Source organism: Citrus sinensis, chromosome 4 (genome assembly GCF_022201045.2).
Source record: "Citrus sinensis cultivar Valencia sweet orange chromosome 4, DVS_A1.0, whole genome shotgun sequence".
NCBI classification, from domain to species: Eukaryota; Viridiplantae; Streptophyta; class Magnoliopsida; order Sapindales; family Rutaceae; genus Citrus; species Citrus sinensis.
This window is the reverse complement of record NC_068559.1, coordinates 12,586,354-12,604,170: the sequence shown is the minus strand read 5'-3', so window position 1 is coordinate 12,604,170 and position 17,817 is coordinate 12,586,354. Positions and strand designations below refer to the sequence as shown.

At 36.2% G+C, this 17,817-nt stretch overlaps 1 non-coding gene across 1 annotated transcript; it reads left to right on the top strand.

Annotated features, from left to right (window-relative positions):
* The first annotated feature begins 8,958 nt into the window (after nt 1-8,958).
* Nucleotides 8,959-9,062, top strand: LOC127902017 (small nucleolar RNA R71). The gene has a single exon (XR_008054422.1). It is a non-coding gene; the product is annotated as a small nucleolar RNA R71 (small nucleolar RNA).
* Nucleotides 9,063-17,817: the final 8,755 nt, after the last annotated feature.

Below are 17,817 nucleotides of genomic sequence, written 5' to 3'. Positions count from 1 at the left end.
TGATATGCTGCCACGTCACCATCAACAGTACATAAGAATTTTAGTCCAACAGGATCGTGACACCTCATCAGTCAATGCCACATCATTGGTCAATGCCACATCATCGATCCGTCTATGTGAACAGTAATGTAGACAGTACCGTACACGTGAATAGTATCGTACATGTGAATAGTGCCATTTTTCCTTTTATGCTCCTTCTAAGGTTTTCGACCGTCCTGAGTTCAAAAGTGATGTCCGTTTTACCATCTGATCTCTCCTTTATTGTGAAATGACTATAATGCCCCTAAAATACATAAAATACTTAATTAAAATAAAACACATGTAATTAAATCATAAGAAGGTTAAATACATAAAAGTAAGGGTTGTTAGTAAAACTTAAAATGTAAAATGACGGTTTTCTCCTTTATAAATATGCATTTGCTAACACTCAACACACCCCCCAACCAGCTTATTGCTAGTCCTTAGCAAATAAAGCGAAAACAAAATTCAAATTCAAAATAATTTTTTTTTAATAGAAACACTCGTATTTATTCCATCAGATCAATGATAGCAATCAAATAAAAGTATAAGCATTATCTCCAGTCTAAAGCAACATCACACCCACATCAACCATCCACATGAATCAGCCCAGTAGACTTTGTCATAGCTACTTTCAAGAATGACATGTCAAACTCCAAAATCTCACTGGAAGTAGTGACACTCTCACAAAGAAATTAAAACCAATAAAAATAGTCACTCCAATGAATGGTAATTGAGAGAGAAAATAATAAAGAAGTGATATCACATGCTCTCACCAAGATGAAATAAATATGCCCTCAGCTTAGAAATAATGCGAACTCAAGTCAAACAAAAATGCTAGTCAACCCACTTTATTTATCTTTTTTTATTATTATTATGCATCACTACATCTTTTTAGCCCATATAACTAGCTTCTACTTCAAACTATAGTTCCCTAAAATCAAGAAGGACTTTTATTAGGACGTAACGTAAGCTAGGGACATGGCTAACAAAGAAGGGAAATAAGGAAAACAAAATGTATGTTTGAGAAAAATGCAGAGAATTGTTTTTTTTTTTTGGAAGTTGCAAGGTGGATTTCACCTATTATTTTTATTTTTATTCTTTTGAAACAACAACTTTTGTTTTTTTTTCTCTTTTTTTTTTGGCATAACTTTACTGAACAAAATAATTATTTACATTTTTCTCAAACATAAATAGCTGATGGAACTTATAAGACATCGGGTAATACTCCAAATCGGAGTGGGTCAAGATGATAAGTTGACAAAGAAAAGGTTTTTTTTTTTTTAAAGGCTCAAAAGGGTTAACTATGGATATTTAGTAAAAGGGATGGCTAGAAAGGCTCAAACGGATCAAAAATGGTCTTTCCATCGTCTTTTAGGGCTCTAAATAATCATCCATATCTACTAGTTGGATGGGCCTCCCAATGTAGTAACACATTTTTTTTAAGGGTTAACTCAAAAGAAATCTAGAGATCGTGTATACAATAATAAACTACTAAGTTGTATAAAGAATGGGCAAAAGGGTTACTCTCCAAAAAAAATGATAGGCTCAAAAACTCACTTGGTACTTATTTATGACATGTTCAATCCTTCAAGCAACTCATATTTGTCTCCGACATCAACATGTAGAGTAGCAAACATAGTGTAACATCACTTAAGACCAAAGATAATACAAATACTAAAATTTAAAATTAATCATGTCATCCAATGTTAAAACAAATCACACAATTTTTTTTTTAAACAACATTCTACCCGCCAACCTATTCTAAACATGAAAGGAAAATATACATGTAGAAATGTGAAAATGATGCATAAAAACTAATTAGAAAAGTTACACGTAAAATGATAGAAAACGAAAATGGTTTTTTTTTTTTTAAGAAGATGCGTTTCTAGAGGCACTACACTCCATATTCAGCCATCTTCGACTCACAAGTTGGAAAATGTATATTTATAGATGAGAAATTAAAAAGAAGAAAAATAAACATAAAAACATAATAAAGAAAAAGAAAATGTCTGAATTTTTTTTTTAGTTTTTAATTTTTTTAAACGATGAAGATGCGTTTCTAGAGTCACTACCCTCCATATTCAGCCATCTTCAACACAAAAAGTTAGCAATAGTTAGTTTCTACAACAAAAAATTAGTAAAAACTTAACCAAAATTCCACAATTGTCGACTATTCCCTCCCCCCAACCAGAACGAAACATTGTCCTCAATGTTTGAAAGGGAAGAAGTAGAGTTTAGAAGACATCACCTGGGTGGTGCAACACAGAAAATAATATTTACAAGCGGAGAGTTAAATCTAATTTGTACTTCTTACTGCGGCTACCGTTACCATCATTATTTGGGCGCTCCAACACAAAGGTCCAGGGGTCTGGCTCCGGTTTATAAGCTTGTAACAGATCAAGTAGCTCATTAGCAGTGTGAGCACAAATAAAAATTTTTTTCACATTAGAAGGAATGAGATAGTTTTTTATTGCATGGTTAAGAAATGCGATAAAGCCATCTTAAAAGTTATTGACATTTAACAAACCGATGGGTTTCTGGTGGATGTGCAGATGGGCCCAAGATGCTAGTGTGATAAGTGCCTCTAGTGTTGCAAGATCTCCTGGAAGGAAAATAAAAGCATCAGCATGATTAAGCATTTCAGTTATTCTTTCTTGCATACCTGAGACGACTAACTCTTCGCCAATTGATGAGTCAGACGAACTGCCCAATGGTTTTAAGACTCTTGGGATGATGCCTAACACTTGACTTCCTCTGATAAAAGCTGCTTCTGAGACCATTTTTGATAACCCTCGGTTACCTCCTCCATACACCAAGTGTAATTTTCTCCCTGCTATGCTTCGACCAAGATCGATGGCTGCCTCAACGAACTCTTTATGTTTTCCATATGTAAATCCAGAAAGCACACAAATGTTCTTGAATTGTCTATTGGGAGTAGCTGCCATTGTGATACTTCTCGAAAATAATTTGTGAGTGCTTGACAAAACAGAAATCACATTTAAGAATCTTGGTGACAGTGGATCACAGTTGTGTATGAGGTAACATGTCAGTGTCAAATAACACGTGAAGCACGTGGCTCGCTAGTCAAAAAGGAAACAGTAAAAGGGAAAAAGCAAACAGTAATAAGGAAAAAGCAAACAGTAATAAAATTATTAAAGATAATAATGCACACAATAAAAAAAATTAGTGAAATAAAATAACAGTAAAGTGAAAGGATATTTACAGGTAGTTGCGACTGTGGCTCACATCTTCCTCTGGTTTTACGTTCAGAAACGGCTTGAACGCCCTCTATGGGTCGAGGATAGGCTTCCTATCCAGTTTTTTTATAAACTGGCAAACAGGGTCGTTTATAGTCAGATTCCCGAGACTATATCATGCATGCTCTTTCTGAAATAATGGTCATAACTGGAGAATCGCTCCTTGCACATATCCACTGGGATGCGTTTCAAGAGACATAATGATATCATCCAATGACTCCTTATTCAAGCCATCCCTAATGAATTGAATCTTATCTTCCCTGTTATCAGACACCATTCCTAAAGAACATGGGTTTTTATTGCAACTCATTCTGGCACACTTATGACAAGCAACAGAAATTCTTCGAGCTCGTCGTTTTCTTGCATAATTTCTTTTACCACAACCAGGCATGTATACAATAAATTTTGGAGGTAACTCACCTGTCGATCGTACTTTAGCCTCGATTAACCAACGGATATCAGCAGGTATGTTATTCCTCATGAGCAATCGCATGCGTTCGGACCGAGCTTTATAGATCGTAAGGAGGGCATTCTGAGGAAGTGAAGGGAATCGCTTGTGAAGCTTCGCTAGAGTCTCGTTTCTGTCCATACCTTCGCCTCAGAATATCAGTTATTACGGGAAACTGAAGTAACCGACTTGATTGTCACGGAGTACCGTTATTCGCCACTTCACCGGGGTAACAAACTAAAGCACACAAACAGAAAAACAAATTAAAACACACAAAGAAAATTAAAATCGTCCTCTTATTGAATTCACCTCAAGCTCCAACTGGATGTCGTAAACACTTCTCTCAATATCTCTGAGTTGGCTTTCTAGACCCTCAACATAGGATACTAACTCTGGTGGTTGTAGAGCCCAAATGCGATGTGTTTTACAAAATTGAATCTGTCTTTTGAGATGAGTTTTGACACGTTGAAGTGGTTTAAGAATGTTCAGGAGGAACGGTCTAAGTAAGGTACTCATGATTAAAAATGATAAGAGAAAACTTAATAGTTAAACAAACACACTTATGCAAAAATAATTTCAATTAGCAAAAGAATAATATAAAGAAAGAAAAAAAAATCAAATCACCGAAAAGAAAAAAAATCAATTCAAATTTGGTGGGTTACTCAAATTTATTTCGATGTCTTCTCCATGTGGTTGGTATTCTAGATATGGCTTTAATCTTTGACCATTAACTTTAAACGTGATACCGTTCTTTGGGTCCTTAATTTCAATTGCCCATGTGGAAAAACAGTATGAACAATAAATGGGCCAGACCAACGAGCGCGTAACTTACCTGGGAATAGGTGCAAGCGAGAATTGAATAAAAGCACTTTCTGACCTGGAGTGAACGATTTTCTCATAATTTGCTTATCATGGAAGACTTTCATTCGTTGCTTGTAAATCTTGGCATTTTCGTATGCATCATTGCGAATTTCTTCAAGTTCTGCCAGCTGTAATCTTCTTTCTGAGCTGGCTTGTTGCATGTCAAAATTGAATTTCTTGATGGCCCAATATGCACGATGCTCGAGTTCCACAGGTAGGTGGCAATCTTTTCCATACACTAGCCTATAGGGTGACATCCCAATCGGGGTCTTGAAAGCCGTTCTATATGCCCATAATGCATCATCAAGTCTTAATGACCAATCTTTTCTGTCTGGCCTCACCATTTTTTCTAATATGTGCTTTATTTCTCGATTGGATATCTCAACTTGGCCACTGGTTTGCGGATGATATGGGGCTGCCACTTTGTGTGTGATTGAATACTTTGTCAAAAGAGCTTTGAATGCTTTGTTACAAAAGTGGGCACCACCATCACTGATTATTGCTCGAGGGAATCCAAAGCGTGAGACAATGTTGCTTTTAAAAAATGCTATCACCACCTTGTGATCATTGGTCCTACATGGAATTGCTTCTACCCATTTTGATACGTAGTCAACAGCAACCAATATGTATTGATGGCCAAAAGACGGGGGAAAGGGTCCCATGAAGTCGATACCCCATACATCAAAAATCTCAACCACTAAAATTGGATTTAGTGGCATCATATTCCTTCGCGTAATGCTCCCCATTCGTTGACACCTATCACATGAAGAACAGAAAGTGTAAGTGTCTCGAAATATAGTTGGCCAATAGAAACCACATTGTAAAACTTTAGTTGCTGTTTTCTTAGCACTGAAATGGCCTCCACAAGCTTGTTCATGGCAGAATGAAAGAATATTCTGAATTTCATTTTCTGGGACACATCGTCTAACAATTTGATCAGCACAATACTTGAACAAATACGGGTCATCCCAAAAGAAATTTTTTATCTCTGCAAAGAATTTAGCCTTGTCTTGCTTGGTCCAATGCTCTGGAAGTTGACATGTGACAAGATAATTAACTATATCAGCATACCATGGTAATACTTCCACACTCATTAATTGTTCATCTGGAAATGACTCATTCAATGGTAATGATTCCATAATTGTGTCAAAATGGAGACGAGAGAGGTGGTCCGCCACAACATTTTCTGTCCCTTTCTTATCTTTGAATTCCAAGTCAAATTCCTGCAAAAGTAACACCCAACGAATTAGTCTAGCTTTTGCATCTTTCTTTGTGAGAAGATATTTTAAGAGCAGCATGATCTGTGAATATAATTATTTTACAACCAATGAGATAAGATCAAAATTTCTCTAATGCAAACACTAATGCTAGCATTTCTTTTTCAGTAGTTGAATAGTTCAACTGTGCATCATTCAATGTCATACTAGCATAGTAAATAACATGGGGGATTCAATCAACTCTTTGTCCTAATACTGTGCCTACTGCATAATCAGATGCATCACACATGAGCTCAAATGGTAAGCTCCAGTTTGGGGGCTGAATGATGGGTGATGATGTCAACAACTGCTTTAGTTTTTCAAATGCCACAAGACATGAATCATCAAAGATAAAAGGTACATCCTTAGCAAGTAAATTGCATAAGGGTCTAGAAACTTTGTTAAAATCTTTAATAAAACGTCTATAGAAACCAGCATGCCCAAGGAAAGATCTTACTTCTCTGACTATTTTGGGTGGAGGAAGATTAGAAATGAGATCCACCTTGGCTTTGTCAACCTCAATACCTTTGCTCGAAATGATGTGACCGAGAACAATACCTTGTTTTACCATAAAATAACACTTCTCCCAATTTAAGACTAAGTTCTTCTCGATACATCTCTGCAGAACTATGGGAATCTGATTATATCCTAAGTAGCCATCTAGAAAGCAATAAAATTCATGGCCTACTAATCTATCAAGCATTTGATCGATAAATGGTAAAGGAAAATGGTATTTACATGTGACAGAATTCAACTTCCTATAATCAATGCATACACGCCATCCTGTAGTCACTCTAGTGGGTATCAATTCATTATCAGCATTGGTAACTACTGTGACTCCTGACTTTTTGGGGACAACTTGTACAGGACTGACCCATGAACTATCAGAAATTGGATAAATGATACCTGCATCTAATAGCTTAAGGAATTCTGTTCTAACAACTTCTTTCATATTAGGATTTAACCGACGTTGCATTTCCCTAGTAGATTTAGCATTTTCATCAAGGTGAATGTAATGCATGCAGTCTACTGGATTTATACCTTTTATGTCTGCTATGGTCCATCCTAATGCTCCTTTGTGCTCTTTTAAAACATCCAACAACTTACCTTTTTGTTCGTCATTTAGGGATGATGAGATGATTACCGGTAGAGTACTTTCTTCTCCCAGAAATGCATATTCCAGAGTGTTGGGTAATGGTTTGAGCTCGAGTTTCGGTGGTGATTCTGATGATGGGATGAGTTTCTTCTCTGATGGTGCTAGTTGTTCAACTCTTGACTTCCATTTATTAGTGTCCATGGATGGTGCTGAGTCAAGTAGGGCGTTGACCTCATCGATCGATCTGTCAATATCAAAATCCAAACCAAAGTAGTTAAACATATTTGTAAAGGATCATCACTAAGGTTTGAAAGAAAAGTATTATCAACTAATGCTTCTATTAAATCCACATCAACAATTCCATCATCTGCATTGTGAGGTTGTTTGGCAATGTTGAAGATGTTCAGTTCCATAGTCATGTTGCCGAAGGACAACTGCATATTTCCAGTCCTGCATTGAATGTGAGCATCCGCAGTTGCCAAGAAAGGTCGGCCTAGAATAATGGGGATGTGCTTCCTTGAATCTTGTATTGGTTGAGTGTCAATTACAATGAAATCAACAGGAAAATAAAACTTGTCTACCTGAATAAGCACGTCCTCCACAATACCACGAGGTATTTTCGTGGACCGATCTGCAAGCTGTAACACCACTGGAGTTGGGTGTAATTCTCCTAGTCCAAGTTTCACAAATACTGAATAAGGCAACAAATTTACACTAGCTCCTAAATCCAATAAAGCATTCTCAATTGTGTGGTTCCCTATACTACATGAGATAGTGGGGGAGCCTGGGTCTTTGCATTTTAAAGGAATTTTATGTTGGAGTATAGAACTAACATTTTCTGTTAAAAATGCCTTCTTTTGAGCATGCATATTTCTCTTTTTAGTACAAAGGTCTTTAAGAAACTTGGCATAAGATGGAACTTGCTTTATAGCATTAAGTAAAGGGATGTTAACACTTACTTGTTTGAAGATTTCAAAAATCTCACCTGTGGATTTTCCCTTCTTTCCTTTAGCTAACCTCTGAGGAAATGGAGCCTTGGGAACATATTCTTGTGGGTTGGTTTCTTCTTTCTCCTCCGGTGATGAGTCCTCAACATTCACAGGTACAATTTGATTTTCTTTTGTCACCGGCATCTCCACTTTATTGTCGACTTCTTTTCCTTTTCGCAAGGTCATGACTGCTTTGACCTCTCCATGCTACTGTGGTGAACTGGTACTTGCTTCATGCACTCCTTTAGGGTTAGGCACTGGTTGACTTGGAAACTTGCCTTTCTCAACAGTCATTGCCAAGGTCTGAACTGAAGAAGCAAGTTGTCCCATCATCTTCTCGAGGCTTGAAACTGATTGAGCTTGTGAGTTGAAGCTTGCTCTCAACTCATTTCGCAGTCCATCAATGGTGCGGTTCTGTTGCTCAATCGTGGAGTGAGTAAGATTCTTAAGATTCTGGAATGAATCCTCCCATGGTCTAGGCTGAGTGTAGTTCTGGTTCTAATTGTATGGTCTGAATGGGGGCTGAGAGGCTTGAGGATTTTGAGGAATTGGTTGCATTGGTGGAGCTGGAGCTGCTGGTCCATTCTGTTGGAATCCTTGAGACCATGAAAAATTGGGGTGGTCTCTCCATCCAGGATTATATGTGTTGAAGTATGGGTTGTAATTTGATGGCTTTCTCATTACACCTATGGCATTGGCTTGATCTGAGTATGAGTCATGGTCATGTGGTTCTGTTGATTTAGCAGTCGATAACGATGCTATTTGTCGAGCAAGACCTTCAACCATCTCCTTGACTTCTTTAATTCCCAAAGTTGACTCGCCAATTTGAACCTCATTTACTCCCTTAATTCTTCTAGTATTCTTGATTGATCGACTCCGTTGTTGGGAATTATCCGCTTGTCGCTGGAAGAATTCCCAAATTTCTGATGCACTTTTTGACATTAGCTCTCCTCCACTTGTTGCCATTAGCTATTCTTGCACATTCGGCAATAATCCCTCCAGAAAGTATTGGCATTGGTGCCATTTCTCGTACCCATGATGTGGACACTTCAAGAGTAGCCCATTGAATCTCTCTCATGTTTCAAAAAATTGCTCGTCCTCTCTCTGGGTAAACTCCGAGATTTCCCTGCGAATAGCATTGGTTTTATGCACTGGAAAATATTTATTCAAAAATTTTGTTACCATTTGTTCCCATGATGCAATACTATTAGCAGGCAATGTATTAAGCCATGAACGAGCTCTATCTTTTAAAGAAAATGGGAATAATCTGAGTTTAACATCATCGTCTGAAAAATTCTCATATTTAAATGTTTGACAAATAGTATGAAAATCATTCAGATGATTATATGGGTCCTCATTTTCTAGGCCATAGAATGTTGGGAGACAATTTAGCACACTAGGTTTTAATTCAAAACTCCTAGCAGCTACATTTGGGTATCTTATGCATGATGTGCTCAAATTGGCTAAAGGACTGAAATAATCCTTAAATGGCCTCTCCTGTGGTGCTTGTAAATCCATTCCAAATTTATTTTTAATGTGCCTGTGTGTGCGAAGTGTTTTTTCTAATTCAAGGTCTATAGGTTCAAGATTAGGTAATAATGACCTACGACCATGCATGCAAAACAAATAAAATAAAAATAAAGATGGGAACAAAACAAATAAAAATAAAGAAGAGGGAAAAATTACGATACTAACCTTATTGCGCTATTACAACCTTTCTATAAAAATACACAAAAATAAATACGTGAAATAAATTAACTAAAAATTAAATTAATAAAATAAATAAAAAATTACAAAGAAAAATAAATTGAAAATTAAATCACAGAATTTTAAAGAAGAGAAAAAGAAAAGAAATACTATCCTTTAAATGTAGATTCACTTTTTTTTTCTTTTTTTTAATTAAAAAAATACAAGAAAACAAATAAAAGAAATTATTCAAAACAAATTAATTCTATGAATTAAAATTACTTACCTCCCCGGCAACGGCGCCAAAAACTTGTTATGCAAATTTTAATGTACTCGCAAGCGCACGAATCTATTGTAGTATAGATCAATGGTGACGAGTGTCGATCCCACGAGGAGGTGGATTTTAATTATGAATAGAATTAATTTTGTAAATGAGTGGTTGGATTTATGGTGGAAGTGATTTGGAATATGCTAAAACTTAAATTAAAATGGCGAGAATAAATTCTAAAATTGGAATTGCAATGGAGAGAATAAATTGTAGAGAAAATCTATTAAATTGACATACTTGGGTATCTGGATCCGTATCAACATGCATCATGGGCTAAATAATCCGTATTAATGCCAATTAAATCATGAGGGGGGAATCCACACCTCATGAACCACGCTCTAATCAATATGGTGCTAAGGGCTTATCGTGCCAAATAATAATAACCTTGTACTAGAGGGCCGGTGAAACCAAGGCGGTACTAGACAAGATTAGTATTATTTGTCGACGAGAAGTCAAAACATCCACAAAAACTAGAGGGGAAGAGAAAATAAATTTACCAAATTAAGCCCATGACACATGTTGAGACTTCACCTTCAACCTAAGCTTGAAAGAAAATTAGCCACTCATAATTGAACTAGGGGCAAAATGGGAATTTATTAAAATACGAAGAAAATACAAGATGGAGAGGGAATTACAGAAAACAGAGTCCAAAAATGGATTCAGAGATATCAAATTAGGGGGGGGAGGCCACCTTTTTATAGATACATGGAGTAAATCATGGCCATCGGATTAAAAACAGTTTGGACACTCAGGATTGCGCCACGTCATCAATCAACAGTATGCGGTTTGACCACGCGGATGAATAGTAACACGGTTTGACTCGGATGAACAGTAACGCGGTTTGACTCGGATGAACAGTAACGCAGTTTGGTTGAAAATAATCCAGTGTGATGCATGTACCGTACGCGAGATTTTTCGTCCACTAATATGCTGCCACGTCACCATCAACAGTACATAAGAATTTTAGTCCAACAGGATCGTGACACCTCATCAGTCAATGCCACATCATTGGTCAATGCCACATCATCGATCCGTCTATGTGAACAGTAATGTAGACAGTACCGTACACGTGAATAGTATCGTACATGTGAATAGTGCCATTTTTCCTTTTATGCTCCTCCTAAGGTTTTCGATCGTCCTGAGTTTAAAAGTGATGTCCGTTTTACCGTCTGATCTCTCCTTTATTGTGAAATGACTATAATGCCCCTAAAATACATAAAATACTTAATTAAAATAAAACACATGTAATTAAATCACAAGAAGGTTAAATACATAAAAGTAAGGGTTGTTAGTAAAACTTAAAATGTAAAATGACAGTTTTCTCCTTTATAAATATGCATTTTCTAACACTCAATAATATACTTACAAACAAATCCGGCTAGGTGACCAGTAAGGATGATTGTCACACACTTACCACTCAGAAATGAATGTCACCATGGCACTAGGGAAAAGAGTGAATTGTGTTAAACTGTCAGAGACTGGGCTTAAAAGAGAACTTTCTGATGAACAAGATCCTACAGAGAGACAAGTGCAGAGCATACTTGTTATAGATAGAGATGAACGGTTATGGAAGTCTATAGTTCTTCTAACTTAACAGAGAAAACTTGGAAGAAAACTTAGAAGGTCATGATAGAATATCTTACAGGGAAATTTTTATTTCATAAGCTCTTCTTATTACAACTGAAACATAAGGTGCCTTATATAGAAAATCATCAGGACAGGACCCCTTGAATGATTATAAACGACAAACGGCACACGCTTTTAGAAAGTAAAGCACACCTTTTTAGACTTTTACATAAGACAAAGCAAAGCATCTAAAGCTGATATTTACAGGATAAGGGACACACGAGAGTCACATGGATTGCTGCATCAAAAGCTGTGTGATGGCGACAAATTGTCAACATCGCTATCAATTTCTACAAAAGGCTCCTTTGACCAATGGAGGTTGGCATACATGCTCTCATAGTCAATGTCAGTTTTGGAGGGTGTTGAAGTAGACGGTGCTGTTTCTTGTGGTTGAGTTGGTGTCATTTGGGAAGGATCTGATTGTGACGACCAATTCTTTGAACTGACCACTGGCGTGGGCACTGTAGTATTCTTTGTTATCTAATCTTTCCAAAAAGGATTGCTCCCCAGTAATTATCACTTGCGTCTGTCTGGAGAATTCTTTGGCCATCTGTGGGTATCTTTAAAGGAACTGGTTGTTGGCAGAGTTGCTTGAGTTCTTGGATTGCTTTAGTCTGGATGGGAACCCCAAAGGGGGGATGATTTTTTAAGCATTATTGACAAATGGCTTGTGTGTCTAGCAACATGTGGAATGAAGTCTCTAAGATAATTCACAATTCCAAGGAATTATTGAATTTGTTTGCGAGACAAATCTTGATCTGGGAAATGGAGGAGTTCTTGGGCAATGTGTGGTTCAGGCTGGAAGTTTCCGTCTTTGAGAATCATTCCCGAGAAATTCAACTAAGGGCTGGCCAATGGTGCTTTTTTTGGTAGAAAGCATAATGCCATGCTTATCTACTAGGGACAGGAATTCACAAAGCAGTTTTTGATGTGAATCACGATCTTTTGAGAATAGTAAAATGTCATCAATATAGATCATGTTGTAGAATGGGTTCAAATATCTCGATCATTATCTTTTGGAACAAAGAGGGTGCTACCTTTAAACCGAAAGGCATTACGGTCCATTGGTAGTGAGCATTTGGGATACAAAATGTTGTTTTGTGATGATAAGATGGATGGATCCCAAGTTGCCAAAATTCGGCTCTGAGATCGAATTTGGAAAATATTTTTGCATTACGAATATGAACAAAAAGGGTTCTGATCTTGGGTAATGGGAATTTATCATCTTTGAGGAAACGGTTCAAAGGTTGATAATCAATTACTAACCTCTTTTTTCCTCGAAGAAGTTCTGACCTTTTCTCAACACAAAAAGCTTGACAAGCCCAAGCAGAATGGGCTGGTTCAATGAGATCTTGGGCTAAGAGTTGAGAACATTCTGCCTGTGCTAAGTTGAGATCAGAGGGTGTCATTCCCAGATGAATTGCCTTTGTGGGGTTGATATCTTCATTAAGCTTAAATGGAAGCTTAATGAAGAATTTTGGTTTTTCCATAACGGGCTAGAATGGTAGAATAGATTAAAGGGGAGAAGTTGGTTTTTGATGGAAGTGTAGGGAGGAGGTGTATCAGACAAAGCAAACAGACGTAAAACATCTGTATATGGTTGGAACATTTGCTTAAATCAGATTCCAGATGCAATTATTTGAAGTTTTTTGATAAGATGAAGAATATCAAATCCTATGAGAAGATCTTTTTCACGTAAATTCGAACCGACAATGTTTACCCAAAGGACATAGTTGGGAAATAACTGAATTCCAACTGGCTTTTGGTAATAAGATTGGTTTGGAATAACTGACAATTTGTAGCTTTGAAATATTCAGTATGGTTTTTCCAGCAATGGGAAGGAAGTGTGGAAGGATTTAACATGCTTCTTTGAGCACCTGTATCAATGAAACCAATAAGAGAGATTGGTTTATCAAATTTGGAAGGCAGCAGGTGAAGCTTGACTGAAGGTGCCTGTTGGGAAACAGAGAGTTGTTGGACTGTGTGTATGGTAGTTATATGATCAGAGTTTGAAGACTCACTTGAATCATCTAATGCAAAAGCAGTGAAATCATCATAGTCATCTTGCTCATTAAAGAGAGACTCAATATCCTCATTATATGTTAATGTTAAAAATTATGTGTTGGATATATATATATATATTTTTATTTTTCATGCTTTGTTGAGGTACACATTATCATCCTTTTAACATTATACTAATCAAATAATTTATTTGTAACTTGTCATGTATTTAACAAATAATATAAGTATTTTTAATATTTATGGGATTAAATATATCAAAGAATCATATTTCAGATGTTTTCTTTTTAAAAACCAAACAACTTCACACTTATATGCAGATATTAGGAAAAAAAAGAAACAAATATGCCATTTAGATATATACATTCAAATTCCATTTTGGTAGAACAGAACCAAACCGGATAAAAAAATTTCAATTCGATTTAACAGAAAAAAATGGTTTATATTTTTGTGAACCAAATAGGTTGTATTCAGTTTGGTTGCAAAACCTAATGGAATGCACCAGCCGACCATTTCATACAATTTTAGTTTAAAAGATAAAGAAAAACTAGCTAAAACTAAATTGATAAATCCTAAAATCTAAATCCCTAATTACTAAGCACAACATAACAGCAGCCCCTATCTCTCATGCTCACTATGACTCTCTTCATCTCCGATTACTATCTCACTCTCATGGTATCTCACTGTCTCACGCACCATCCACTGCCAGCAATCGTGATTCAATATTTTTAATAAGCTTATGATTGTGATTTAGCCACCTCGTTGCCAACGTAAGCTATTACTTTCGAAGCCTCATTTAGTCATTGCTATCACGCTAGAGAATTGGAGATTGTGTGTTGCTTTGAGAATGAATATAAGTCATCCTAAAGAAAAAATTTAAAGTTTTCCAAGTTTAAGTTTGCAGGTTTCAAAAGTTTCAATGATGTTGTCAAGCTTATAAGGAAGTTTTAAATTTATCACTAAGAATTCGAGATTTCAACGCCATTATATTCTATTGTGGTTGGTGGCTTTCAAAGATTTCTGGTGCAGATTAGGAATCCATACTATAGTAGGATTAGTTTCCTTATTATCTAAAGTTTAGGACTTTATTTTCAGTTCTAGTTTAGAACTTTATTTTCCTTTTACTTCATAGTTTAGGATAATTACTACTAATATAAATAACTCTCTCTTGTAGCCTTTATAGGCATATTTGAGTTCAACAATATTTTTAGTTTTCAAGTCTCTATGTCATTTTTTTAACGTTTAGTTAATTCTCGGTGTTCTGCAGAATCAATGAGTCTTAACCCCAAAATTCACGGTATTCTTTTGAATCAACGTGAATTTAGTTTGTTCTTTTATTCCGGTATTCTTTAAAATCAACGAAATATTTTAAAAAGTAAACTTCCACTACATTAGTTTGGTATCAGATCCCAAAGCCTTAATCTTAGCTTTCCTCATCCATCTATGCTTGCACTTTTTCCCTTTTAGCCTAGGAAAAAAACTTGAAACAAAAATGTCAACCTGTGTCGGCCATTGTCCAAGGCTGGCATTAATTTTCTGTCACTGATTCGACCGTAACCACCCCCATTCGAACAAGAAATAATCAGCCATCAAACCCAATGCAAATGCCATCGCTGATCGGCTAAAGAACGTCGGTAAATAGCTAAAACAACTGTGAAAGCCACCACCATCAATCCACTCCTCTCTACAAGCACAACCTCTCTTACCATTCCTCACCATCGATCGATGAGTTGATTGTTGGAATCAAAGCCAACACAAAACCACTGCCTTTATCTCTAATTTCTAGCCAAATCACCACATTTTTTTATGAGAACCATCAAGGGAATACCATTAAAACTTCAAGTGATCCTTTGCACATTCATGGAGGCCCAATTACAAGAGTAAGAGCCGAAAAGATGCAAGCTGCTTTAAATGGATTAATTGAGAAAATATGGATTGAAAATGCAATTCAAGATGCAAGACATCATGAATTGGGCTTGAAGAGAAGACAAGGCATTGTGGGCATTATTCAAGTTATTGGGCAGCCAAATACACAATTTGTATCAAATGCAGAAAGGTCAAATTCGAAATAAAAACTGTATTGATTGAGCTTGAAGTAATGTGCAAGCTATATACCGTTGGAAAGATAATTAAGTTAGCTTTCCAATAAATTTTACAGAACTAGATTTGGAGTTCTCTAGAAGGAGTTATGACCATTTCATTACAGCTTGTTTAGACTTGGGATTTTCAATGACTCATTTGTTTTTCAACTTCATTTGTTTGTTTTGTTTCAAGTTTGTCAATGTGTAAGGTAAGTCTACCATCAATGATGGTGGGCTAACATTAAGTTTGTCAATGATAGCATTAATTATAGTAGGCTAGCATTAAGTTTGTCAAAGATAGCATTAATTATGGTGGGTTGGTGAAGACTTTTGAAATATCCTTTGACAAACCTACTTGGAGGGTTGTTCCAATGTTTCCATTTGTATTTTTAGGATCTTGGGTTTCTTTTAGCCTATTTAAATTCAGCAACCTTGCTATGTAATAATATTAGAGATTAATGTTATTTGAATTTGAAAGATTATTCTTTCTTTGGTTCTTTTGAGAACTATGGAACTTATCAAGAATTTGCATTCTTATGGCGTTCTAAATTTAGACTTATCACTCACCTTCTCATCTATTTCTTGAGTGTGGCATCAATGTCATTCTCTATACCTTTGGTTCATGTTTTCTTAAGCATTGAGTCAAGGTTTTGTTTGTCATAAATCTGTTTAGAACTTTCTTGGGAAGTTGAAACTACAAATTAAGTGTGGGTTTCAAAGTTTCATTGTGGGATTCGCATCATTTTTTTGATAAAATATCACCACCATCATAGTCACCGACCTGCAATCTTTTAGATCCACTCATCCTTGCTTGATTTCTGACCGTCATGACCGGAAACCTAAACTTTTCCTTAATTACTCTTTTGCTTAGAATTTTACTTAATTTTTAGTTTAGACCCCAGACCTTTTTTTTAAACTAAATTGGGAAAAATGACTTTAAGAAACCCGTGGGCATGCCCCTCATGCAGCAACTTATGACTAGGATGATGTTCCTAGAGATGAAGTTATGGTTAGCACGGCATCCAAGATTGATATGTTAGCTGCACGAATGACAAAGTGTAAGAGGGGTGGAAAGTACAACAAAGGCTAATTCGTGGGCACTGAGGAAAGTGAAGACTACCAGGAGGAAGAAACTAAAGAGTTCGCTGAAGAGCTAACTTTTGATAGTAGTGGTAGTGCACAATCCGTTGAAGAACATGGTGATTGTGGACCAATGTTGATCGTAAATCAAGCACTATTCACTCTTAAAGGACAAGACAAAGACAAGTAGTTACAACAAAATATTTTTTAGACTACTTGCACAATTGGGGGAAAAGTATATCGTATGGTTATAGACTCAGGTAGTTATTAGAATGTTATTTCAGAGGAAGCTATAACTAAATAAATTTAAAAGTAGAAGCTCATCAAACTCCATACAAGCTCACATGGCTAAAGCAAGGAAATCAAGTGACAGTATTGAAACATTGCTTAGTTTCCTGGATCAATCTATAAATACCAAATTCGGTGTAATGTTGTGGCTATAGATGCTTGTCATCTATTACTATGCAGACTTTGGCAGTATGATTGAAACGTAGTGCATGATGGGAAAAGAAATACCTACAGCTTTATGTTTAACAACACTAAGATCATTCTCTTACCTAACAAGGAGCTCACTTTCAAACAAGACTTGGATAATTATTTGTTAGGTAAGAAGCAGTTTATAGATGTTGTAACAAAGATAAAGAATGTCTATATTTTATTGGTTAAGGAAAACCACAGTGATTCAAAAATACTTGAAGCTATGACACCTATATTGGAGGAATTTTAAGATTTGTACCTTAATGAGCTGCCACAATTTACCACCTCTTAGGGATATACAATACCAAATTGATTTGGTACTAGTTACTATATTACCAAATCAACCTTATTATGATATGAGTCTTACTATATTACCAATGAAGAATTAAGACGCCAAGTGGAGGAGTTAATAGAAAAGAGATCTATTCGTGAAAGTCTTAGTCCCTGTGCAGTTCTTGAACGATGTGTGTGGACTGATACGAACCCCGTCAAGAACTGACACGACCTTAATCAATTTAGTCCCCAAGATCGAATCTAAACCAAGTATTGAATGGAACCACGACCCAATGTTTAATAAAAGTACGAACCTTGG